The following is a 27,254-nucleotide window of genomic DNA, read 5'->3' as shown; positions in this document are numbered from 1 at the left end:
GGTGAGTCCTGACCGGCCCTCAGCAGGACCCGGACCGAGAAGCAGTTTCCGCGGGCTCCTAGCCCTGGGCCAGGCAGTTCGGAGCGACTCGCCGCTCCGTGCTTGGTGTATGCTCCGATAAGAGTAGGCTCCAAGAAGCAGCCCCCGCGGGCTCAGTTCCGGGAGCCGGAACTCGGCCGCTTAGTGCTCGGTGTATGCTCTGATAAGAGCAGGGTCCAAGAAGCAGCCTCCGCAGGCTCCCCAGCCCTGGTCCAGGGCGGTTCCGGGAGCCGGAACTCGGCCGCCCCGCGCTCGGTGCTCGCTCCGATAAGAGCAGGTTCTAAGAAGCACCCAGGTACTGAGCCCGAGCAATCTGTCTGCAAGCCGCAGGCGAATGACAGCCTGAAATTACCTGTTCTATGGCTGAATGAGCTGCGGTCAGTCGAAAACAGGGGTGGTGACGTCAGCTTTCCAACATGGTGGCCGCTGGCCTCCTCTGTGGTCTGACCGGTGTGGAGAACCGAGATGGACCGCTTCCTTCCCCCGTCTCGAACCCAGAATTCAGCCCTGAGTACGGTGCTTGCACGGCTGGCAGAAACTGCAGCGCTGTATTCCTGCGTCGCTATCTCCTTGTTTCCCAGCGCGCGCTGCAGACTCAAGCAGCGGGGCGATTTGCTGAATAAGCAGTGTTATCCTCCATGCGACAAACCTCTCGCGTTTGAGTCCCCGTAGCCGATCCTTGTGGGATGGAAATCCTTCCTCCAGGTTCCGGAGCACCCCACTATTGCTGGAAATTCCTAACAAGATAGCCTTTAGCCGTCCTGACTTGTCATACTCCCACACAGTGAAGCAGCACAAGGGGGCAATGCACTCCCCTCGCCGCCATCTTCCCTGTTTTTTTCCTGGAGTGATTTTTCTAAGGAGATGTCCTTATAGAAAATTCTAAATATAGATTCCACAGTGTGATGCCCTCAGGGGATTTTGGAGAGAAATACTATTTTTATGCATTTCATTATTATTTGATATTTGCATACTCAACAGAAAAACTTACAGGTAAAGAAGATGACAATTATAATTAAATATAGATGCAGTAGCTTGATTCCATGGTTTTGCAAAGATCTCTGTCCATGAGAAAAATAAAGTGACCAGATCACCTGCCACTGACCAGCTGAGCAGCATGTTACCCCAAACACAGGTAGGATGGGGACCAGTGTGTGTCATGGGACCTGCTCATCCTCAAGGTTGCAGTGGCTGTATCCTCCAGGGTTTTTGGTCGCAAACCTAGTTCTTCCCAGATTCCAGCTTTTAGAGATGGTGACATTATTTCTGGCTTCAGGGAACTATAGAAATAAAGAAGCAGCAGCAGCAGAATTACCTGGTGGCACATCTCGGCATAAATGCCGCTGGATCTTTATTAGAATGGGAACAGAATGTTTCAGAGCAGCTGACCTCGGGAGGCTCTTTCTGCCAGCCGACGAGTACAAAATTGCATGTGTAACTATATACACATTTATACCATTCCTATATTTATTTTGTTTTGTTTTATCTTGTAATTTTTTTCTGATGTGACTGTTCTTTAAGTAAGAGGTATGCATTTATGAGTGTTCATATATACACACACACACATATATATATATGTAAGCAAGTTCAATGTTCAAAGCGAGAAAGTTTTTCCTTTTTCATCATCCTTTTAGAATATTACACTGTTCCTATTATTTTGGGAAACAAATCAGTGTGTTAAAATGATCAAGAAACTAAAAGGGGAAAGTTGTCTTGATTTGTTTTATTTTATTTTTTTTTAGGTGATGAAATTCACAGTTTGGAAGGGAGAAAGGGAACCTGAGAATACAACTGTGCAAGTTAAGATTCAGTGAGCTACTGGAAATTGGGGTGTCGAGAAGACAGAGGTGGAGGGGGTGGGCATCAGGAATTAAGAAAGCGATTCAGTCAACTGACTCAAAAGGTCAGGCTGCTAAGAGTCCCTGCAGGGTGAGAACCAGAAATCACACGATGCAGCCCACACATGCCCACATGAACGACCAGAATAATTGATGATATAAGAGCAAGGATCTGCGTAATTCACAGGATCTTAAACCGCCCACAGACATGCAGCCCAACTGTTTCTGTGCAAACATCACAGAACTTGGGGATGGAGGGAGCACGTGGGGCTGCAAGGTGATAGGGTCTCTAAACAAGGGGGTTGGCTAGAAAGAGCCCTGAAACCCACCCTGATGCCACCCACTGTGTTTTGAAGACAAAAGAAAAAATAAAACCCCTACTTTGTGTGAATGCATCACCAGAGTCGAATGATGCAGTACTGAGCTCTTCAGTAAAAGCTGAATTCTAGTTGATGCTGGGCTTCTGGGCCTCAGTGCACATCCTCCAACCCCATCTAACTTGCACTGCTTAAATCTAACTTGCATTGGCATATCCATGCCTACCTGGGAGAGAGAGAGACATAGCTGCTCCCCAGTAGGAATGCTGGTTTAGCTCAGGCTTTCTGCCTCTTGAAGAGGTAGAGGGGATGCAAGAAATGTGGTAATATACAGTTCTGGATTTTTCCAGACACTGTAACATTGTGACCTAATTAATGACTCAGGCTCCACCCATCAGACTCATAACTCTTCCTGCCTTTGGAGAGAGGATGTGAATGGAGACACAGGCTGGCATGGGGCAAGGAGTAGAATTGTCCCCATCTGCCACCTCCAGTGTCCCTCAGAACCAGTACAAGGGATCCTGGATTCTGTTCTCAATCACTTATCCCCTTGAGCTGACTTGGGCCTCTGATGATAGCCATTCTCCGTGCTTCCCACACACTAAATTCTTAATTTAGTTTAGGTCTTGGATGCCTCTTGGTCACCAGCCCATGAGTTGAGCAACTTCCTCTGCACACCTTCCCACCATGATGCCCTGCCTCTCCATAGGCCCAAGCAACAGGCCAAACAACCATGGACTAAAACCATGAGTCAAAATAAACCTTTCCTCCTTTTAAGTCGATTATCTTACAGTGACAGAAAATTGACAAGAATAGTTCCACTACTTTGAATATGGCTCTCCTACCATCACTTTGTGATTTCTCCAAACTGGGGCAAGGAAGAGTCAAGCTCCTGTGGTGGTACTGACTGACCTTGGGATATCTCTCAAGCTCTCTGGGACAGCCACTTTTGTTAATGTTTGAATTCACCTACTTTGTGCTCAGCCTAGTGCTAGGAAGCTTGGGCAGGAAGCTGAGCAAGGGAAGGCTGTGATCCTCAAAGATCTCTCATGTGGACAAGTCAGCCCATGACTAGGAAGCAAGGTGCTGAGTTAGAGAGAGAAGGTGTCTAGGATTTTGTAAAAGGAGAAAGGAAAGAGATTGGTGCCAACTGGATAGTGTGATGGAGACTGCTAATTTTCCCTTAGAATCCATCTGTTCTTCTGTTCTCCCTCTTAACAGTGGAATCTTCCAAGACATCCCTGGGTACATGGTCTTTCCACCTCATTCTAGGCATGGGCTTAGTTCTGGATTTATGGATGGGAATAGAAATGCTGGACCAACTGTGTGGTGATAGTCTTTACAAAGGAAACATCTGTCCTTAACTCACTATCTTTCTCCCCATCAGATCCTAATGGATATGAGGGCTGGTGAGCCACTTAGTTGCCTAGGGGTGAGTAATACCTCCAGGGATAGAGGAAAAATAATCCAGAGGTACCCTGAGCTACTGTAGGTCCTCACATAAAAATGGCTGACTATTCACCTGTGGATTCTTATGTGGTAGAAAAGTGAACCTCTGCTTGTTTGAAGTGTTTATGGGGGTCTGTCTTTATAACAGCCCTAATCCTATACACTAAGTAACACAGAGTTCCATAGAAGAAGGGATTAACATCTGCACACAATCTCAAGTGGTAGGAAATGGTATTCGGGATAATAAAAGACAGAGAAATAATTCCACATAAAGAAAATAGCAGAAAAGGACAATTCAGAACTTCCCCAATTTGATTTGTGACTGAGGGGATTTGACCATACCCAAGGATAGATGAGAGAAGACGGGAGAAATTAGCAGCAGTCAACTCATAAAGAGCCTTCTTGTCCATGCAGTTGAGACTTTATCCTGCAGGCACTGGGGAGCCTTGCAGAATTTGAACAAGCTAAAGAGAGACCGAGTCATATGTGTCCCCCAATAATGCCCTTTATTAGAGGGTGAAAGAAATAACCCTCGTAGCAGGGCCTTAGTAAACGCAAACATCCGATGTGTGCTCTGGGTCTCATTTCCTCCATTTTAAGATGGCCAGGTTGCTATGGTTCAGAGGTGGGCACCCTGTGGTCCATGGACCAAGTGGGACCATTCTCTCTTTGTTTAATAAAGTTTTATCAGAGTAAAGTCACTTGATTTGTGTGTATCTTGTTCCTGGCTGTGTGGGTGCTTCAGTGGCCAACCTGAATAGCTGCAGAGAAGATGTTAGCTTGCCCCTGCTGCACATCAATCATGCCACCTCAAGAATGTCCTGAAGGGAGGCCACACTTGTCTTTCAACTGTCTCTTCAATCACAGCAGCTGTATTCCTAACCATTATGTACAGTTGAACTTTATATAAGATTTTGTCAAAAGGATTCTACTGAAAAAAAAAAGATAGTTTAATAACTACCAGCTTGTATGATCTTCAGTTAGGATACCTTCTAACTCAGGAATCTTGATGAATATGCTCATTGGACAAATAGACTTTGCCTACTATGCGCTAGGTGCTAAATCAGGCACAACAATGAAGAGGAAGAGGAAGATAACTGCCCTCTCACAGAGCATACAGAACAGCTGAGCATTTAACTTCTAGAAAAATGCTTCCATTTAATTCCACAGACACACATGTGTATATGTACCTGCACAGGTGTGTGTGTGTGTGTGTGTGCGCGCCCGTGCTTGCGTGTGTATATGTGTTATATATACGTTATAGTAGGTTATATTAATACAGCATGCTCTATTAGTTAGCTAGTATTTTCATTGCAAAATACCATAGACTTCATGGTTGAAGCAAGAGAAATTTATTTTCTCATTTTTTCCGGAGACTAGAAGTCCAAGATGAAGATGTCAGAGGTTTGGCTTCATTTGAGGCCTCTCTCCTCTTGCAGGTGGATGCGCCATTATCTGTTTCTCCCTTGGCCTTTTTCTCAGTGCGAGTGCATGCGCCAGGCTGCGTTTCTTATAAAGACACCAGTCATATTGGATTAGGGCCCACTCAGACAATCTCTTTTTACCTTAATTACCTCTTTACAGGTTCTGTCTCCAAACACAGTCACATTCTGAGATACTCCATGAGGACTTCAATATAGGAATGTGGACGGACACAGCCCATCATACAAGCAAAGGGCTATATAGATTTAAAACAAAGCGAAACATGATCCCTGCTTTTGAGATGTTTTTGAACCAGTGGGAGAGGCAAGAGCCTATCTAAATATAAATCATGCCAGGATACAGCACTCCAGGAGCTTAAATTCAAACTGAAGAAACAAAAATATTCACAAATAAATGCTGTATGAGTATTTGGAAAGTCTTCATGGAAGAGTTAATAAGAATGTTAGGACTTAAATCAAAGGAGGTACACTCTCCTTTCCTGTCATTTCTAAACAGTGGTCCTCCTGGGAACTTTGTCTTCCCACCCAATAGTATTGCTACAGGAAACAAGGGGACATGTAGGGCGGGGTGAGCAGCTAAAGCCAGCTAGTGAAGCTACCACAGCCTCCAGCTTGATAAACCCAAACTCTTTCACTCAGCCTTCTTTACCTTATCAAAGATTGTGGTTAATTATTGCCCTTCAGCTAGACAATCCTAATTTCCTCAAATACATATCATATGGACTCTTGCCATGCAAGAATAGGAGAAGCCTTACGAGTCCATGAAATGGAGGGGAACATGAATGGGATTTAGGAAGAGCTTCGAGCCTCTGAAACAGTAATCAATTTTGTGATTATGCAAATCTTATTATTACATAAAATCGTGTCACTCCTCTATAGAAAACCCTGTATAGGCTACTTTATATTGAAGTTGGAATAAAATCCAGCCTCATGACCAGACCTCACATTGATGTGCCCCTGCTTTTTGACTTCATTTCTTACCTCTTTTCTCCTTACTCCCAGATCTACAGGTTCCCCACCATTATTTCTTTTCTAAGAGCAAACCACACAGACTCCTACACCAGGAAATCCCCAGATCGGTGCCTGACTCATTCCTTCAGATCCACCAGCCCTAAACTTGAAATATCACTTCTTTCACACCCAAGTGGTTAACCTTCCCAGTGTTTATCACGTGACAGCCACTCGGTTTGTTTTTGTGATGTCTCCTATCACCATCTAAAATCATCTTCTCCATATGTTGGTTTACTTCCTTATTTCATCCCACATGTCCATGCTGTAAGCTCCAGGAGACAAGGCCTGTGTCCATGCACCTGGATTTATATCAAGACCATGTAGCTGCTTAGGACCTATTTGATACAAAGGTCTTCACAGAGATCCACGATTCTTGACTGAAGTCTAAACTCTTAAAACAAGAAAATAACTGCAAACAAAGTACAGCTGACTAACACCAACTGCCTGGAATTTGCTCATTTTTAAAATGAAGAAAATAAGGCTAGAGGATCGTATCCATCCTACCAAGCTCTATGTGGAATCATCCTAAGCCCTTTGCCATCTGGGGACCCTTCTTTGGACCTGCTGTAACTGTCAGTGTTCTTCCTAAATGTGGCACTGAGAGCTTAAACCTTCCAGTGGCTTTCTTTGAGAAGCAGAGGAGTATGGTTTCCCTTATCAAGTACCCTTACAATGCTCCTGGCTTCGATTTGCTTCCATGTCTTGCTTATGGCGTGGAGCAGCTCGTTTCTTGCTGTTCTTTTGGAAACAGCTGCCATATTTCCTGTTATTAGTTATTACCAATCCAAACAAACACTTTAGATTTCCCAAACTCTAGAAGGAGGTATTTTTTAAAAGGCCATCTTAATTATACATAAGCAATGGAGAATCACAGAGGATTCATTAACATAATAAACAGAAGTCTGTTTCCAGCATCCCACAAGCAAGGTAATATATAAACAACCATTATTTGCTGCTCAGCAACTGGCAGCTTTCATTTCCAAGTCTTTGTCTTGCCTGCTCAGCTAAAGGACTGTACTCTCTGCTCAGGTCTGCACTTGAGGGGAAAGGGAAGGTTTCAAGGAAAGGTGGCTAGATCTCTGTTAAGAGATAGAAATAGAAATGACAGTGGGATGCCCTGGACCCTTTTAAAAGAACAGAGATGATAAAGTATGAGTCTGGGTGAACATGTGGCAAGAACACAATGATGGAAGCTGAGAGATCTAATGCTAGCCCTGTGACCTTGACCCAACAGGATAATCGGGGTCTCTTTCTTCCTTTATAAAATGGCAGCATCCCCTGCTTCAGTGAGTTGTAAAACACATTTGCATGTACTGGTCCCCTAGCAGAGTGTCCAGTAAATTCTCAGAAACATTAGCTCATTTCCCCAAGAGAGTCACTTAGCTCTGCACTGTCTTTTCCCTTCTTTCTCTCTTCCCCTTATCTTATCTTGAGCAGTTGACCTAACTGGATTCTTCCTGGGTCCTCCAGGATAAGTCTAGAAGCCCACAGGCTCTGAATGGTAACTGCCTGCCAGTTGGCAAGGAAGAATGGTGTGCTGGAGTGGGGATTGAACTGTTGCCATTGGAGATGGTAACAGATGCTTCCTGGTTGAGGCTGAGTTGGCTAAATTGTGGCTCTGTGGTTTGAGACAGAATCCCAATTATTTCCAATTAGGAGATCGCAACGACAGCTGCTCTTAACCCAACTGCTCCTCATTGCTGCTGACCTAGCCTCATTTAGTTAGTCTGGACTTGAGATTGGTGAGGGCACTCCCAACAAGCATGGTGTTTGCCTCATTTGTTTCTCTCGCTCTCTGAACCTAAGGTCCCATACCCCTTTAATCAAAGGCAGTCCTGGGAGGTAGCAAAGGGAAGTAAGAGGAGAACAAGGCTCAATTGTCAACACTACTACATGCTGATGACCCCGGGAATCTCTGGCCCTCCGTTTTCTCATCTCAAAAGAGGATGGTAACTTGACACTTACTGTAATGATAATAGTGAAATGTCCAGTAGGAATGGGTTGTTTCAATGGGGAGGAAATATCCACAGGGCCATGTCATGATGACCACTTCCAGGTGACTGGAGCTTGATAAAGCCAATAAAAGGCAAAAGATTCAGATTATGCAAATATGCAACTATGCCCACAGGCACGATGCCATCATTGTCACCTATGGGGACATTATATCACTCAAATTGAAGTAAAATTATTAGCAGGGTGCTTGCCTTACAGATTTTGCAGTTTTTATGGGAGTAACATTGAACTCTTGATAAACTGTAAAGTGATGTGTACACATGAGCAATTATTATTATGTTCTTAGGGCTTTTTTTGGTTTGGCACCAGTCGAGTCAGCTGAATGCTCTGAGCAAGAACAATCTGTTTTCTTTCCTCTTGGCAAAGAATACAAAAGACAGAGCAGCTCAACGAAACTGGGGCAGGGGAGAAAACTTTCTCTCTCTCTCTCTCTCTCTCTCTCCCCACACACACGCACTCACTCACTCACCTACACACAGCATCTCTATAGATTCCCACAAGTTCAGCATCCAAAATATCACATTAGAATTGAGAAAGTGGCCTCATTTCCCAACCAGTCTTTGTATCCCTGGTCCCAACTCTCACTGTTCATCACTCAGCTATAGTTAAGATCTAAATTAAGAACAAGTCCCTGGCTCCAGAAGACCTTGTCACTTTGTGTACAGCCCTAGACTTGGATCTGAGAGGATCAGCTCTGACATTTCTTTAGCCTCTTCTCCACCCTCAAGCCAATCAACTTTCAAGTTATATTAATTGTGTGTCTGAAAAATCTCTCCTATCCACTGCCTTCTTTCCAATCCCTTTGACACCGCTTAGGGCAGACCACCAAATCCTCTTCACTCTTCCATCAGTCCAGGAAGAGCCTCCCTGCCAGATGCCATATCTCTGCTCCAGCTTTCATTTAACACATTCTCACTCTGAAGAAAGAGGGATCTTTGGGGGCTAAAAATGCTAGACACTCTTCTGCTCAAAAATTAAGGGTTTCCCATTTCTCTACCAAAAAAAAAAAAAAGGATCCTCAATAACTCATGGTACTCTGCATGATTGAGACTTACATGTCTAGGAAACTCTCTTTTATCCTCTGAACTCAAAAGATTTTTTCTTTCTCCATGGGGAACATTATCTCCTGACTTTGGTCTATTCATCCAATGTCTTCCCCATGCTAGGAATGTCTCAAGACACCCTCCTACTTACTTTGCCCCATTTCCATCTAGTTAACTCTACCGTTCTGCAGATCACGATTCCATAGGCCCTGCCTCTGGGTGTATCGTCCTTGGTTTCTCAAAGTGGGTTATTCCCTCAACTATAAATGCTCATGGCTTATCACCTTTTCCTGTGCACATTTATCTCAGTTGGACAATATGTATGTACTTATGTGATAATACAATTAATATCTGACAAGACTCTGATCTCTGAGAGGGTAGAAATCATGTGTTTGCTGACCTCATAGACCTAACTTCCTACATGGCACATTACCTAAATAGTTTTGAGTGAATAAACATGAGTTTGGGCAATGTGTTTCTTCTTTTTCATTTTTCTTCTTCCTCTACAAAATTAAACTAATATTACTTTTTCTACCTATTTCACTATATATATATATATATATATATATATATATATATATATATATATATGAGAGAGAAATGAAATCACACACCCAATAAGTACAAAGCAAATAGAGAATCATTTCCAGGATCTACAAGGTCCTGACCAAGCCACAAGGACAGCAGATGGTAAGGAAGATTTTGAATCAGAATGCCAGTTGTGCTCTTTGTTAAGTTCCTTGAACATGTGTAGACTTGATCTACTCATCAAAATTGGATAATAATAGTAAAATTGCTGAAGCATTGTGTCTATCAGGGATTGTGTACATAAAGGAGATGACACTGGGTCTAGAGCATATTAGATACTCGGGAAAATCCATTATCTTTATTACCACTCTGATTCCTGTAATTGTTGATATTCATAACATGTCAGTCTCTAGATTGTCCCATTTCTTACCATCTTTACAAAGAATTTCCTACAAAATTTTGTAGACAATATTCTCCTTTTCTGACAAATTTTCTGCATCATGAATGTTGAATTCAGTACGATAGAATGTGTGTATGTTGTTGCTCAATAATGAATCCACATTTGTAAATCTTGCCACTACTTCAGAGCAAAGACTCATATGAATCCATCTTATCCCCAGTTATACCCCACTTCTGTAGAACGTGTGCTGAAGATATTTGCTAGCTAGATTCAGGAGATGCTAGTAGAGTGAACTTAGTAATTCAGACTTCACTAAATTGCATTCCGGAGTTGGAGTGGATACGGAAGGAGCTCAAGTCTGTTTATGGGGGAAGCGAAGCATATTCATAGATAAAGTCAGTATGATTAAACTCATGGGGAACATCAAATGTTTTGTGAAGAGTTTTGAGTCCAATTTATTATTTGCCTCCTGTAGCAGCAGAATAATTCACAATAGCATGTAGTGACATCCCAAACTCCTCCAACTAGGAAGGACTCCCAGTGATGGTGTGAAGTTGATGAGTCTTCTATGAGAACACTTTGTGTAAAATAAATACATAATTAAATTTGCTCAAATGCCAACTTTGTAAGGGAGCAACATGAAAACAAATTTAATTTGTAAAATTGTCTTCAGAGTCAATGTGACATTGGGGTTATGGCTCAGTGGTAGAGCACTTGCCTAGCACATGTGAGGCACCACATTAAAAAAATAAAATAAAATAAAACAAAGTGATAAAGATAATGTTTTTTTTTTAAGTCAATGCAACACCCATCACTGCAGGACATCTGTGCTGTGGAAGGTCTATGTTAGCTGATCTTGAACCAAGGTCTGAGCACCTTGCATAAGGAGGTTGCTTCAGTACACTGTGGTCCCTAAATCAAGACAGCACTGAAGATCAGCCAGGGTACTGTGCTTTGATGGCTTTGAGGCTGCAGAGCATAGAGAGAGGATCCTGACGTGGGAAGCCAGACTAATGAGTTTCAAGTCTCAGCTTACCAGCTATAGGGCTCAGGCAAGTATCTCACCCCTCCTGAGCCTTAGTTTATTCATCTGTAAAAGCATGATTGGACTTCTTCACAGGATTCTGTATTAACTGTGTTAATGCAGAATGTAGTGTGTGCTGTCTATGCGTCAGTTGTAATTGCTATTTTTAAAGACATTTTTGCTTTTAATTTAGGCCACACATAATCTTTGCTTAAAAATTGACATTGGAACTTCACCCCTGAGGAAGGTACAGCTTCAATGAATCTATAAGATAATTACAAATAATTTAGATCATTATGAAATAAAGGCCTTCTTGGTCCTGGTCAAAACAGCAATTTGTCAACTCCATTCAAAATAATTGCCTTTTATAAGTATCTAAGCATGCTTCAAATGGATGTAATATACTTAGTACTGTTGTGTTTATTTTTTTTAAAAAAAATACTGTAAACCTGATTTTTTCATTAATTCCTACTTTCCAGGCATCTCCAGTGTCATTTGAAATAAAACGGGGGTTTGTTCCATGTTACTCAGCATAAACTCTACTTGGAAAGCGTATGACTCATGGTGACTTGGAGCTCCACGCCAATCAGAGGCAGCAACATATGGAGAGGAGGAGGCATTTGGAAGAAACAAAGCATAAAAATTAAAAACAAGGCCTCCGGATTGGAAGACCTTGAGTTCAAATCCAAGATCTGTATTGAACTGGATAGTTCTGGGTATGGTAATTAATCTCTGAAGCTTAATTTACTGATCTGGAAAATGGTGGTGATAGTGGCATATGTCTCATGAGAGCCGTCAAGATAATGAATGGTTATCATCTACACAATGTGACTGACTCCTAAGAAGGACTAAATAAATACCAGCCATTATTATGAACATACCTACACCTGAATCCCAATGTAAACACTCCATTCTTTTGAATCCACTGAGTTCTTGTTTACTGAGCTAAGTGCAACTCAGAGTTGGGAATCCTTTCTCAACACTTTGGGAAACATTTATCTTTCAGAAGATGCTCATCTAAGACACTTCCTTTCTACTCATCATGACCATCCAAAATGGGTGCATTTCTATAATTTTTATGCATTTATAAATTTTCTCTCCACTAAAATTGTGGAAGTCCTTAAGTTAAGAATAATTTGAACCGGAAGCCCTTTAAACAGCATGTCTGATCATTGATCTTTGCCAGATACTCTTTGAGAAAAAGGTACTCACCAGTTAACCGAGAACCTAAAAGATTCCAAAACTAATGGATGTCAATATGTTCACTGCTCAAGATAAAGTACTTCATGGAGATAATCTCAAAGACTGAAAAGTGGCTCCATGATCTTCTCCATCTATCAAAATTTCACTCATCTCTTAAACCCCAACTCAAAAGTTACCTCCATGTGAAATTATCCCTAATAATCTTCAGCCTAAATTACTCCCTCCTCTGAATTCCTCTGCACATCTTTTGACCAATCTTCCATGAACAACTCTATGTGATTTGCTGGACAAAAGCTAAAGTTTATTTCAATTGTAAAGAGGAAGGAGATTGAACTTTTTAAGTATGTATGTGTTTACATATAATTATAATGTACTAATTAAATAATAATAATAATAATAATAATAATAATAATAGAAGGGAGATCAGGAGAATAGAGCAAGTGGATCAGGAGGAAGGAGGAGGGGAGGAAGAGGTATAGTACTGGGAAATGAGACTGATCAAATTTTGTACATGTCCAAATACAGCATAATGAATCCCATGTTTATGTATAAATATAATGCACTAATAAAATTAAATGAAAAAAAAAACAGATTATTTTCTCACCTGTATGTATTGGAATCCGAAATTTCTTTACCTGTTTGCCAAGTGGAAATGAATTTAGAGCTCAAATTTCTGGAAGGAAGAATAATACCACATCAAGGTGTGGCCAGAAGTTACCAAAATGTTTCTGATGAATACTGAATGACAGAGGACCTTCTCTGAGTTTAGGAGCTTAGTATCAACAGGAATACATGGTGGGGATTACACAGAACCCTCAGCAAATATTCTTTGTTGAGTCTCTGGAAGCTATGAATAAGTGAGGCTTGGACTCTGCTTTCTTAGCTCTTTTCTTGGATTCCGTCTGATTTCATAGATTTGACTCAAGGTCAGTTGACCACTGACCAAGTGAATTCCTGTCTCATTTCCTAATTTTCCCATTTACTCCAAAACCCAAGCCAAATCAATCACCTTGTTAAGCCTGGGTTTATTTACAGAAAAGAGAAATACTAATATGTTCCCTATAATCCTTGTAAAGACTTATTTAGATCAGTAGATTCTGTAGAATATTCTGCATAATGTTAATTACTGACCATATAAATAGGTATTCTATAAAAAAAACTAAGTAGTGAAAAATATTTGGAAATTGATGTATTTTAATACATTTAAATAGATTTATTTAAGGTAGAACTTTATAAATGTTTTATATATTAATGTGAGTTGTGAATCTCTAAACAGGATATGATGATTACTATCTCTTTAAACTATTAGTTATGGAGTATATGGTAGCCAGCACTCTGATTTGCAAATGGTGGAACCTAACTCAAATGAAAGGAGAGAGTGAGACACACACAGAGAGATAGAGATAAAACATATAATTTATTTTTTAACTAAAATATTTTCAGAAAACATCTACATTCAGAAAGTCAAATGTGGTTGTTAGAATGGAGTTTCTATTTATTGCTGGGTTCTAATTATTGTTCAGTATTTTTACTATATGAAAACAGAGTTGTATCCTTTACCAGTTTCTGAAATAATAATTATAGTTGGATGGATAAGATGCTCTGATTAAACATCTTCAACCCTGAATGTTAAGATAAATCATTTCCATATTCTCAACTAGATTAAGAGTAGGTAATGAACAAGTGAGGGTCTTGCTTTCATAATGGATGTAAGTAAGTTAGGAATTATAGGACAAATACAATATAGACTCATATCCACTCTTTGGGGGTAGAAAATACAATGAGACAATTACACAACAATTTTAGAAAATAAAATTTACATAGTTGTGTATACACCCTGGCCATAATAGCCTGTCATGAAATGTCAGTCTGCTTTCAGTTTTCATTCCTCCTGTGATATTTTAGGGTCTTAGTGACACAATCAAACCATTTGGAAAATCCTTTTAATACTTTAAAATCAGGCCAAGAATCGTGTCTTAGAACCTAACTCAAACTTCCAAGCACTTGAAAAGTTCTTCAACTGTGCTCATGAGATCCCCACTACAGGATGCCTGACTATATTCTACTGAGTATTCTTTAATCGAATACACCAAAAATAACTACGTTTCCATATACTACACACCGTACAGTCCCAAAGAGTTATACATATTTATTGGTTTAAATGCCACAGGAAAGACTTTTGCAACTTTTTTCCCCAATCCATTATTAAGATTTTTTTCATTCTCTCTGAAGACATTAATACTTGAAGGTGACCTTGACCTGTTTCTTCTTTCTCCTCTTCCCTAACTGCATGGAGCTCTCTCTTTCCCTTTCTGACCTTTTCTGATTCCTCTAGGTTTGCCTCTCATATTCCTATTGGCCCACTGCCTGGGCATCAAGGGCAACTTCTACCTTTGCTAACCCACACATGCCATTGGACTCTGGCATTTCCCTTCTTAAGCTTCTTCCCTCACCTCTGTCCCTGCCATGGCATTGCATTCTTACATATTGTCTCCCCCAATTGTTAGCCATGTGACCTTTAGTTTGCAGAAATCATATCCATATTCATGAGCTTTTAAGCATATTTTACAAATCATATGCTTTGCAAAGGGCATTAACCCCTCCCCTGTCTCAGTTTGCCAGATAGAGGAAACCACAGTCTCTTGTAGTTTTGTTCCAAGGAATACAGGTGATATTTGGCAAATGGCATGTACTCCAGCTGCTGTTTTAGAGAAGATACCAATAAATCAGACTTCTGCTAACCTGCTGGGCCTCTGTCTCCCTAGTAGTCTCTCTGAGTGCAGAGAAACAGCACACATGCTTTTCTTTTTCCTAATCTTGAGATTTTCCTTCTTATATCAAAACACCTTATCTTTGGGAGTGATTGTCAAGCATCCAACCGTTGTCCCAAAACCAAGAAAACCATTCAGCTAACATGGAATGGGAGCTAAGATACTGATTTTTACAGTAAAGGAAAAGAGGAGGTAGGAAGTATTTTTATTGAATATCTCCATCATATCCACACTGCATTAGGGTTTGGGCTTTATCAAAACCTTGAAATGATTATATAAATAAATATATATGTAGATTTGCATATATTATTATTTGTTCATATTATTTATATAATACTAATAATATGTCAGCTTAAGCTATCATTACAGAATACCTTAGACTGAGCGGCTTAAACAACAGGTTTTTATTTATCTTAGTTCTGGAAGCTGGAAGTTGCAGGCCACAATGATAGCATGGTCAGGTTCTGTTAAGGGCTCTCTTCTGGGCCTGCATAGGGTTGCCTTCTCCCAGTGCCCTTACATGACAGAGAAAAGATGAGTTCCAATTTCTTCCTCTTTTTAAAAGAACACTAATCCCATCACAGGGGAGTGCTCTCAACCTAATTATCTCCAATGGCCTCATCTTCTCCTACTATCAAACTGGGGTTTAATGCTTCAATATGTGAATTTTGGACACAAACTTTCATTCCATAAGAAAATATGATCCCAGTGCTTAGAGAAGCAGAAACCAAGGCACTAACAACCTGTGATCAGACAGTGACTGAGTAGCATGCAGTTCAAACCCAAAGATTTCCGACTCCAAAGCCCAGGTATATTTTAAAGCTGGTTCTTTAAAAACTGCAGTATAATAAAATAATTCAATTTCTGTGTGAAATCATAGCTCACTTGCTCTCACCACATCCTGGTGTTTTCAGTGGATGGAATGCTAAAGCACGGGTGCAGAATTATGGTTACCTGGCTTTTGTATTTGGCTGTCTTCAATGAATAACTTTGCCTACCTAGTGACCTCATCTCCTAAGCAATGAGGTAAGAAGGTATAATGTTGTATCTTTGTTCCAAATTACTAAAACTCTGGTTTATGGATATTCCAATCATCATTAAAATCTTTCCTTAGCTATGGGCCATTTTGTAAAAAAGAGGGCCCACGAGGTTAATTCCTGGACCAAGTTAATCCAATTAGCAAGTAGTAGGAATTAGAACCAAATCTGACCCCACCTATGAACTCAGTCACAATTCCACCCAACAGTTTAAATATTCTGTTTATGGGAGAACGTATTTCTCTTAACAGCTCCAAAATGGATCCAAGTATGGTCTTAAAAATGAAGATGACTACGGAAATCTTATCACATAGATCTGTCTGCTATGTACACTGTGCTCAAATGAAGGACATATGCAGTTAAGTAGCAAGGTCAAATCAAAGTTATCACTAAGGTATTTCATAGTTGTGGTCCCTTCACCTGACTACAGCCAAAGGTTGAATAAATTGAGTATTAGTTGTTGGGATTGGAACCTGTGACTCCCAGGAGTCTTGGAGGTGTCACAGGGTCTGGACTAATTAGGCCTTACCACTGACTTGCTCTGCCTCACTGGCCATATGTCATTTAGGTTGGTACCGTATGTGTCGACTCATGCTGCGGATACTGTGTACTCTGGTGAAACTGTTCATCTTCACATGTCAGGCTGCTTTACAAAGAGTAATTAATTAGGCTTCATAACCCCCTGATGAGATTATTATGTAGAAACACAGTCCTGTGTGTGGCCCAGGGAATTTTGTCATCAGGAGTTGTAAGTTCAATTCACACCTCTAACCATGGACCTAGGGTTCCCTCCACAAAAGCTGAGAGAAGAGTTGAAGGAGGGTGAAATTGGGATTCAGATCATGGCACTCCTAGTCTTTGAGCAAAAATGGAAACATTTTTGAGCACCCATGCTGAGAGCCACGGCCGAGTCTGTATGGCCCCTGGCATTTTGCCAACAGTATTGATTGACAGGCGAGGCATTACTATCCGCCTCTGCCGCAACTTTTGAGTTCTCGCACTATTTTGGAGTTCTCGTGGGGATTTCCGGGGATTCCCCGAGAGTTCCCATTGGTTGGGGAAGTGCAGGAGGAGGGATTTCCGGGAGAGATATTTCCGGCTGGGGGTTCCTGGACAAGCCTCGTGGCGTTCGGGAGGATTCCCCGGGAGCTGTGTGAAGTGTTTTCCTGCAGTTTAAAAATAAAGTTTGTTCCTGCTTCAGTGGCTGGTGATTTGTGCCCAGCCAGACTGCGGCACACCCAGAATTCAGTGTGTAGGATGGTGGTCACAGGAGTGGTATTGGAGGACAGAGGGTAAAGGTCTTCAAACTGTCCTTGACACCAAGTTCACAGTGATGCTACTGTCAGCGTGGCCTTAGGCAAGCCGATTAAACCCCACTAAGCCTCAACTCTTCATCTGGAAGCACAGATATTACGAATTCCCATCCTGCAGACTTCACAGGAGACGTGCTCAATCCTGTCAGACCACAAAGAATGAAGGGCTTTGGGGCCTGCAGACGTTATGTGAACATTAATATTTGCATACCACTGTGATCTAAGCTCAGGATGACCTGCTGGACATTAAGATCAGTTTAATTCCATTTACTGTATACCTATTATGGAGCACCTGGGGATCCAGAATTTGCTCCTGCTCGTGGAAGATGGCAAGACAAATAGAGTCATGTTCTGAGGGCTGCCTGCCTCCTTGGATCTAATGCCAGGAAACTACAGAGGCAGAATTTGGAATTGTAGATTTTAGTCAAAACTCATTGCATTCCTCTAAACATTCCTTGTTATTTTTCTTTTTTCTTTTTTTTTTTTTTTGCACTTTACAGACAAACACAACCACAACCACAATGTATGCTACAGCTAGCCCCAAAGACAAGGCTGTATTTCTTTCTGAACTATAGGGAAGGATCTTACTAGCACATCTCAGAAGGAAGCAATATGTATCCAAAGTCTCTTATTTGCAGTTGAAATATAAGTATCTTCCTTGCTCAGTAACAAACTACCTATAATGCTCACTCTGAATATTTTTCATCTAACTGATGATATTTTGAACTTTATAGAGCATCATTCTAAAATTTATTCTAAAAACTGGCATGATATCTGAAGAAATTTTTCTGAACACGGTTTGCTATTATTATAAACTGTATGTTTGTGCTCCCTCTCAATTCATCTGTCAAAATCATAAACCTCAGTGTGATAGCATTGAAGACAAGGACTTTGGAATTATAATTAGGTCTTGAGAATGAAGTTCTCATGAATGAAATTAGTGCTTTATAAAAGGGACCCCAGAGAGCTCTTTCTACCATTTGAGGATCCAACCAGAGAAACAGCAATCTACAAGCCAGGAAAAGAACCTCATTAGAATCTGATCATGCTGCCATGCTGATTTTTGACTCCCAGCATCCAGAACTGGGAGAAACAAATTCCTGTTGATTACTAGCCACTAGTACATGCACTGTGTTATATCAGCCTGAACCGTACATGCACTGTGTTATATCAGCCTGAACTAACACAGAGCTAATATACATATACATATATATATATATATGTATATATATGTGTATATATATATATATATATGTGTGTGTGTGTGTGTGTGTATATATATATATATATATATATATATATATATATATATATATTATGTTATATGAGTTTAGGGTGGTTAATGAAAAATAGAATGTACTATTTCTTCCCTGCATCTTCCTTTTTCTTAATTAATTAATTATTATGTGACATCCATTAGGTAAGGCACAATATTAAAAAAATCCACTGTTATATTAGCTTCCATCCTGGGAAGAATTTCTACCACTAATCAGGCTTTGGCCACCATGTATAAGAGCAGTGTCTCCAATAGCTAAAATATGGAACCAACCTAAATGCCCTTTAACAGATGAATTGATAAAGAAACCATGGTCCATATACACAATGAAATATTACTCAGCCTTAAAAAATGAAATTAGGGCATCTTCTCATAAATGGATGGAATTGGAGAATATTATGCTAAGCAAAATAAGCTGATCCCAAAGCACAAAAAGCTGAATATTTTCTCTGATATGAAGATGCTAATTTGCAATAAGTGGGGGAGAATAAAGGTATTTGGACTAGACAAAGGGGAGTGAAGGGAAAAGAGGGGGGATGAGGGTAGGAATGATAATAGAATGAATCATACATTATTACCTTATGTGCATATATGATTACATGAGCTGTGTAACTCTACATCATGTACAATCAGATGAAAGAGAAGTTAAACTCCATTTATGTAAGTCAAAACTGCATTCTACTATCATGTATGACTAAGTAGAACAAATAAAATATATTTCTAAAAAAGTAGTGTCTCACAATCTACAACACAGTTCTGCAGGGTGAACCTGTGTAACACCTGCAGGTTGATCTGTCCCATNTATGTATATATATATATATATATATATATATATATATATGTATATATATATATATATATATATTATGTTACTCCATTAAGAAAGATTTCTCACAAAAAGTAACTGTGGAAAATTGAAGTCCTCTCATTCCTTTCTTCATTATTAATTAAGAAATAATTTATTAATTCCACAAACACCTATTGAACATTGCTGGACAATGTGGGAAATAGCAGAAGCACTTTGAAAAACAGTTCATCAGACTCTTAAAAATGACCCTGCAAGTCTCACAACTGCACTCGAAATGCCTCTTTACCAAGATAAATGAAAGTGTCCATTCTCAAAAAGACCTGTGGAGAATGCTCATGCAGCCTTATTTAAAATAGCCAAAGAGTGGATAGATGTCCATCCTCAGGTGAACAGGTGAACAAAATATGGCATATCCAAAGTATAATTGTTAATATTTGTTACCAACTTGGTGTATTAAGGGATTCTCAAAAAAACTGGTAAGGTGCCCTTGTGTCCCTGTGAAGGTGTTGCCAAAGACTGGCATGTGGGTCAGCAAACTACATGGGGAAGACCCACCCTGAACATGGGAAGCTCCACCTAATAGGCTGGGGACCTGGACAGAATGACAAAGTTGGAGACGGGAGAGGCTCATGGGCCCCTACTCTAGCCTACCTGAGCAGGTGCCTTTCTTTCTCCTCCTTCTCCTCCTCCTGCTCCTGCTTCTGCTCCTGTTCCTCCTCTTCCTCCTTCTCCTCTTCTTTTTCTTCCTTCTTCTTCTCTCCCCACCCTCCCCTCTCTTTGCTGCTGTTGCCTGTGAATATCAGATTCTAGATTCTTCAGCCTTAGAATGCAGACCTGCCACAGCAGATCTTCAGGGGGGTGTCAGGGCTTCAGCCTTAGCCTGGGGCTGCACTATTGGCCTGTGTCTCTTGTTCTGGGGTTTCCAGATTCTTAATCTGAGCAGCTATCACTTTCCCTGGCACCCCAGTCCTCAGACAGCCATTGTGAGACTATTCAGCCTCAGACTGTGAAAACCAATCCAATAACCTTTCTCCCCTCTTATGATTATATATACTCTATTGACTCTGTGCTTCTGGAGAAACGATGCTAATACACGTAGTGTGCAATATTCCTCAGCAAGGCAAAGAAAAGCCCAGCATATCGGACACATCTGTGAATCTTGGAAACATGCTGAGCAAAGGAAGCCAGGCGTAGAGTATATGCCATGTACTTCTACTTATGTCAAGTTCCAGTACAGGAAAATTAACCTGTAGGAATAAAAATCACATTAGTGGTCACCTGCAGCTATGGGTGGAGAATTGACTGGGAAGGAACACAATGGAATTTTTTAAATTAATTTGTAATAATTGTCTATGTTTATATGTTAGAGTGTGATAACACATGTATGTGGTGGACATTGATGGAGTCAGAGTAATTAGAATTTCCAGCACTTTATCATTTCTTCATATTTGGAGCTTTCAAGTTCCTCTTTTCCGGCTCTTCATAAAATACATAATAGGGTATTGTGAACTACACAATAGAACCTTTTGAGAGTGATGGAAATAGTCTATATTTTGACCAAGCTGGTAATCACAACTATTCATGCATTTGTTAAAAGTCACTGAATTGTGTATTTAAAATGGACATGTTCATCTTATTATGTATAAATTATGCCTCTGCCAAGTAGATTTGAAACTGTATACAAAGATTTTTCACATTAAATATTGTTGAGAATATCATTTCTTCTCTCACAGTCTAGAGTTATCATTTACTTACTCATTAGAAGGAGGCTAGAAAAGTTTCCCTGTAATTTTGAGTTTCTCTACACTTAATAATGTATTTGGAATTCTAAAAATATTCAACTCCACGCATGTAAAATTGCTAAGTTTTTTTCTTTCCTTTTCTTTCTTTCTCTATTTTTTTGGACAAAAGGTTGAGCTGACAGCACCTGCTCTGATTTGTCAAACCAAAACCAAAGTTGTCTCCACTGTGTGACATTTCACATGACTTTGGGAATTCAACCAAGCCTTAATATAGGCTCTACCTGCTAGTTCCTTCTGTTCAGGTGTGCTTAACTCATGGGAACATTAAAATATCTGATTCTTGAACTTTCCAGCAGAATGTCAACTTTCATCCACCCCGCTCCCATATGGCATCTAAGGCACAATGTTCTCACTGAGGTGTCTGGGATGGAGCATTAAGCCCCAGCTCTGGATCACAAGTCAAGTCCACTGAGAGCATCCTCAGTACTAGGAGGTGAGGAGCCCCCTTCATGGGCATTACTTGCTTTACTTTTCAGAATATCAATAGGGAGTTGATGACTGCTTTGCTTATAGTCATTGTTCCCATGAAGCTGTAGTACTTCCTCAATGACAGTATCTGCTAGGAGCTTGTGGCTGACTTCTGGCATTTGAGATAGCTGGGATAATATAACGTTTAGTCATGGGTTAGGTCAACACATCCAGATAAAGTTGTACAAAACCTGTGATCTCAGTGTCAAAGTGTAGCTTCTCTGATTTGCCTAGTTTTTTCCTCTGATTTGGAGAAGATCAAGGCCAGAAGTCCCTTATTTCAATAATGTTTATGTGTTTTTTTTTTCATAAACTAATAAAGAAAAGTAGAACCAGCTACATAATTTGTGGAAACTGGTGCAAAATAGATATGCTAGGTCTTTGTTCAGGGGTGGGAAGACTAAGGTCCACTACCTCAACCCATGGCAGACAGGTATTAAAACCTCTAAAAATGTCAGCACATGGGTGGTACCTGGATCAAGGGGAGGCAAGAGACTGTCACTGACTTGCCCACAGAATGAATCATGAAAATGCCAAGCCAGAGCAAGACAGTCACTGCCACCAGACACAAGCTAGTCCCCAATCTGCCCCATGACCTCATGCAGACCCCCACTAGGAAAGCCAGTGGTGGTGGAATTCAGTCTCTACCCCAACACTGCCATCTTGTCACCACCCTGGAAAGTGGCAAAGACTACTGGGTGCAGGTGGGAATGTGGAAGACAGACAAGGCCCGGACACCAGGGATGGGGAGCAGGAGCAGAGAATCCATCCTGTAGCAACTCTGAGTTCTCAGCATATTTTCCACTGTCCATCAGACTTCATTGACAAAACACAGGTTCAAAGACAAAAAATTAGAATTTCAAGACAGCCACTGTAGAGCACTAAACCCTACATGGAGGACCCCTGTGCACATAGTGTTTTATGTGGTGTAAAGGCCCTGGGCACATAACCCAGAAGCTACTCATGATGATAACAATGCATGTGCCCAGTCAGGAAAGTGGATGCTGGAGTATCTCCCAAAAACTGCCTAGGTTCATATCCCAGCTCACTATCTGTAGCTATGCAACTTCTATCCACTACACCTTTATTTTCTTATCTGCAAATAACATCATTGCAAAAATTCAATGTATAAAACAAATTAGTCACTCAGACTAAGGCCTGGCACACAGCAAAAGTTACATAAGTGTTAGCTATTTGATTACTGGTTTTAAATATTGCCCACATAAATGTCCCAAAGCCCTTGTATGTATTGTCTCCTAGCAGATCTGTTTTTACCACTAATTCACTGAAGTGAATTATAACCTGTATGCCTCCCTACTTAGTCATCTCCACCCGAATGTCTTTATTATTGAGTAGATTATTTCAAAACAATATTAAAAAAATATTGCAGACAAGAAAACAATCTTTAAGTGCACACTCATACATAAATATTTCATTTTTGTTTATAAGATGCCAGTATTTGCCCATATATATGCATGCTTTTATAAAGCCACAATTGTGCTGTATATATTTGTAATTTTTTCACCTAACATTAAATTATAAGCATTTGTTCATGATGCTACATTGTCATAATTTTCATTGTAATGGTTGCATAATATCCTATTGTGTTGATATGTCATAATTTACTATAAATTATTCCCCTATTGATGGACATTTTAAGTTGCTCCATTTGGGGGGCAATTATAGTTAATGCTGTGGTAATCATTGCTGAGTACTTTTAGCTCTACTTTGTTTGTGGTTGTTGAATTATTTTCTTGGGATCCATTTCCAGGAGGAGGATTCCTATGGCAAAGAGAATAAATACATGTAAATTCTTTCTACACATTGAGCCACTGTTTTCCAGAGGGGTCATAATAATAAATAATAGTAGTAACAGCAACAAGAGATACTAAATCTACAGATAGATCATTCCATTCTTCCTACATCCTTAGGAATTACAATGCTCACTTTACATATGAGAAAACTAAGGCACAGGGGAGTTAAATAATTGCTTTAAGGTCTTATTGACTAAGTTGAAAAACTGGGAAAGGAACCCAAATTAAGTCTGATATGGAAGACTGTCAATTAAGGCAGCATTCAAACACCCTTCTTATGTCCCATTGTGGGTATGGTTCAGATCGGATACCTTCTCAAATCATTGCCATTTGGGCTCTCCAGAGATTCCTTCCAGCACCAGCTCCCAAGTAATATGCCCTCTTTGACATGGGTTCCTGTCCTACCCAAGGCAGTAATGGCGGCTACCTTCAGCCTCTCATTCTGCCCTGCTGTCCTACATACCCCTCCCTCAGCCTTCACCCTCCCTCTTTCTTTATTTTATATCTTCTCATCTTTTCTTTTGGTCCTCTCCATCCCCAGCACACATTTAGAGTATCAGTGAGGTGCTAAGTTTTGCCAGAAGCCGAGATGGAGTCTTTATTTCTGCGTTTTAGTTAAGTTGTCATTACATTTTTTTCCCTCTTTCAAGTTTTTAAGCAATTGTGCCAAATGTTAACACACTCTTCCATCTACTTTGCATTTATATTTTGCAACTTCTTTTGAGTGCCATTAAAATTAAATTGGTGAATTAATATTTTTCTTGAAATACGATAAGCTATTTAAGAAGGTTTACAGAAGTCTAAGCAGGAATTTTTTTTAATCCATCTCATAACATTTTTTTAATAAAAGAACAATATTTTCATAATATATGAGAGACTCGGTGGAGGTTTATATATACTTTCTTTGCACACCTTTTAAGAACAATCACTGGGAATAAATTGAAACATATTTGGTTGCACAGGTTCATATATTGTTTGAAGTGCTTCTAGTGTGGGAGTTGATCTGGTTCCATTGTTTTCAATATAATTTCTATTACAGGAAGAGAATGTTCAGAGGTTGTAAGCAAACATCTACTGAGCCTGTGCTCTGTCGCTTAAAAATAACAGAAAAAAAAGACACAGGGAATTAAACAAGTAGTTTCAGAAAAGAAACACACACACACACACACACACACACAGAGGGAAATTGAACAGGTTCCAGTAAATCCTGGGGTGGAAGAATCGTTCCACACCCAGAACGTTCTATCAGAGGTGTTGTGAGTACACCAGGGAGAGGTCCCCCTACATCCCACATGTAATTCAGCGGTGAACTTTAGAACCAAGCCCTGCTGAGAAATAACTTTTAGATTACAATGCCCATCTCATGGGGCTCACTCAGGCCTCTCTCTTCCTTGTGACTTCCCTCTCTCACCTCTTTCCCCCTTAAGCCCCTTTCAATCTGCAGCAAAATGAAACATTCCAATACATTATTCAGTCTGGAAAAAAATGCCAGCTTTTCCTCTCCCAATTTATTGTTTTCTCTGGTTTTCCTCCCGGTCGCTACTACAGACCCAAGTCTCTGTGGGTATTTTTGCCTGTGATATTTTGAAATAGAAATATTGCAAGGAAATATTTCCTTGAACATAGGGAAGGTGAGCAGATAAGAAGCAGAAAATCAGAGGTTTCTGAGAGTACCCTTTGGCTAAAATGCTAAAATGGGTACCAACATGACAGGACACAGACCAAAAAAAAAAAAACTCAGCCCAGTTTTCCTAAGACCAGGTCATCTTCATCCTCAGGCCAATTATCCTTTTTTTTTTTTTTTTGAGGGGGAGGGGGAAGGTACCAGGGATTGAACTCAGGGACACTTGACCACTGAGCCCATGTCCCCAGCCCTATCTTGTATTTTATTTAGAGACAGGGGCTCACTGAATTGCTTAGCGCCTCACAGTTGCTGAGGCTGGCTTTGAACTCTCGATCCTCCTGCCTCAGCCTCCCCAACGTCTGGGATTACAGGCGTGCACCACCACACCCAGCTATCCTTTTTAATAAAGACTTGGGTGCAGCCCAAATCTGAGAGGCATTTATAGAGTGGAAATAATGCAAATTCTGAAAATGTTCCACCAAGACTGGGAGACAGCTTCAATTTTGATTTTGCCGCGCCTAGCGTCTCAATGTCTCTGTAACATCTCATCTCATTCCTCCTTTGGACGGAGATATCTCCACACCCAGCTCTGTGCTGGGTTCATCTTTGAAAACCCAGGGTGTCCAGATAAATATTTGCTGAATGAACTGCCATAGGAGGTCCCGACAGGGAAAGGAAGTCCAAGCAAAAGCACTGCTGTGAATCTCTCCCTCATCTTTTCAAAAGGGATCATGCAGCCCGACAGGTCTTCAGACAACAAACGGACTGCTTAAGCAATAGAGCTGAGTAGATTTCCAAATGTCTAAGTTATGACATTCACTGCAACATTGCTGACAAAGGAAAACCAAGTCCCAGAGGATATCCCGTTTATTATTGTCATGGTCTAAATGTTCAAGACAATAAGTTCTGTCTACAGATATAAGGAGAGCCTCCCATGGTCTGCTGGTGGGTGGGTGTTTTCTCCCTTTTCTCTACACAACATGTAAAATGAGGCCATTGTTCACATACTTCTGTGTATCCGAGAGATGCACCTGAGTGACTAAGATGTGGGGGGTTTTATTGTGGGTCTGACATTGAAAATGTATATGATTCACTTAATTTTCAGAAGCCATTCTGAGGGGCAGGTTATAGAATGGAGTCCCAGTTCTTTACCTCAAGGAAACAGAGAAGTCAATTCACTTGTGCCAAGTCACAGAAATGGGAAATGGAGAAATGGGTCCCCAAGCCCAAGGGGAAGGCAGGCAGGATTGTACTCAGCATTGAGTGCTGACTTTAAGACACTGTCACCAGTGTAGCGGGGTGAGATCACTGATGGTTCATTCTGCATGGTGTAGATTTCTGCTCTCATGTTCATCCAGAAGGTGCCCCAGAGGCCCATGTGTTCAAGGCTTGGTCCTGGCACTATTGGGTAAGCGGCCAGAAACTTCAGAATATGGGGCCTAATGAAAGAAGTTAGGTCATTGGAGTGCACCCTTAATGGAAATATTGGGAACCCCCTCCTCTTCTTTTTCTTTGCTTCCCAGATACCATGAGGTGAGCAGCTTCCTCTCCTCCACCACAATATGTGGCTTTCCCACAGGCCCAGAGCCACGGGGCTGGCTGATCGTGGACTTGGACATCTGAAATCATGTGTCAAAATAAACCTTTCCTCTTTTTAAGTTGACTATCTCAGGTATATTATTACAGTAATGGAAAGTTGACTAGAATAACTTCCCTTGTGTTTAGTTTATTTTTAAAACAACCTAGCAAGATTTTTATAGTAAAAAAAAATATTTTAAAAAATTATATTTTGAAAACTAAAAGGAAGAGGCAAAAGGCCTTAGGGGTATATAAGTCATTAAAATCTAAGTGTCCTGTATATATGAAATTGTAATGACCTGGTTGGGGAAAAGAAAAAGAAAGGACTGAAGTAAAAGAGAAGATAGAGAGAAGGAAGAAGGAGGCAGAAGAGGAGGAGAGAGGGAAGGAGGGAGGAGAGAGGTAGGGAAAGTGAAGAAGGCTCTCCCTTGCTTTTTTTATGGCTATAGAGTTCAA

Source organism: Marmota marmota, unplaced genomic scaffold (genome assembly GCF_001458135.2).
Source record: "Marmota marmota marmota unplaced genomic scaffold, marMar, whole genome shotgun sequence".
Classification (NCBI taxonomy): domain Eukaryota; kingdom Metazoa; phylum Chordata; class Mammalia; order Rodentia; family Sciuridae; genus Marmota; species Marmota marmota.
This window is presented reverse-complemented; position numbering follows the sequence as displayed.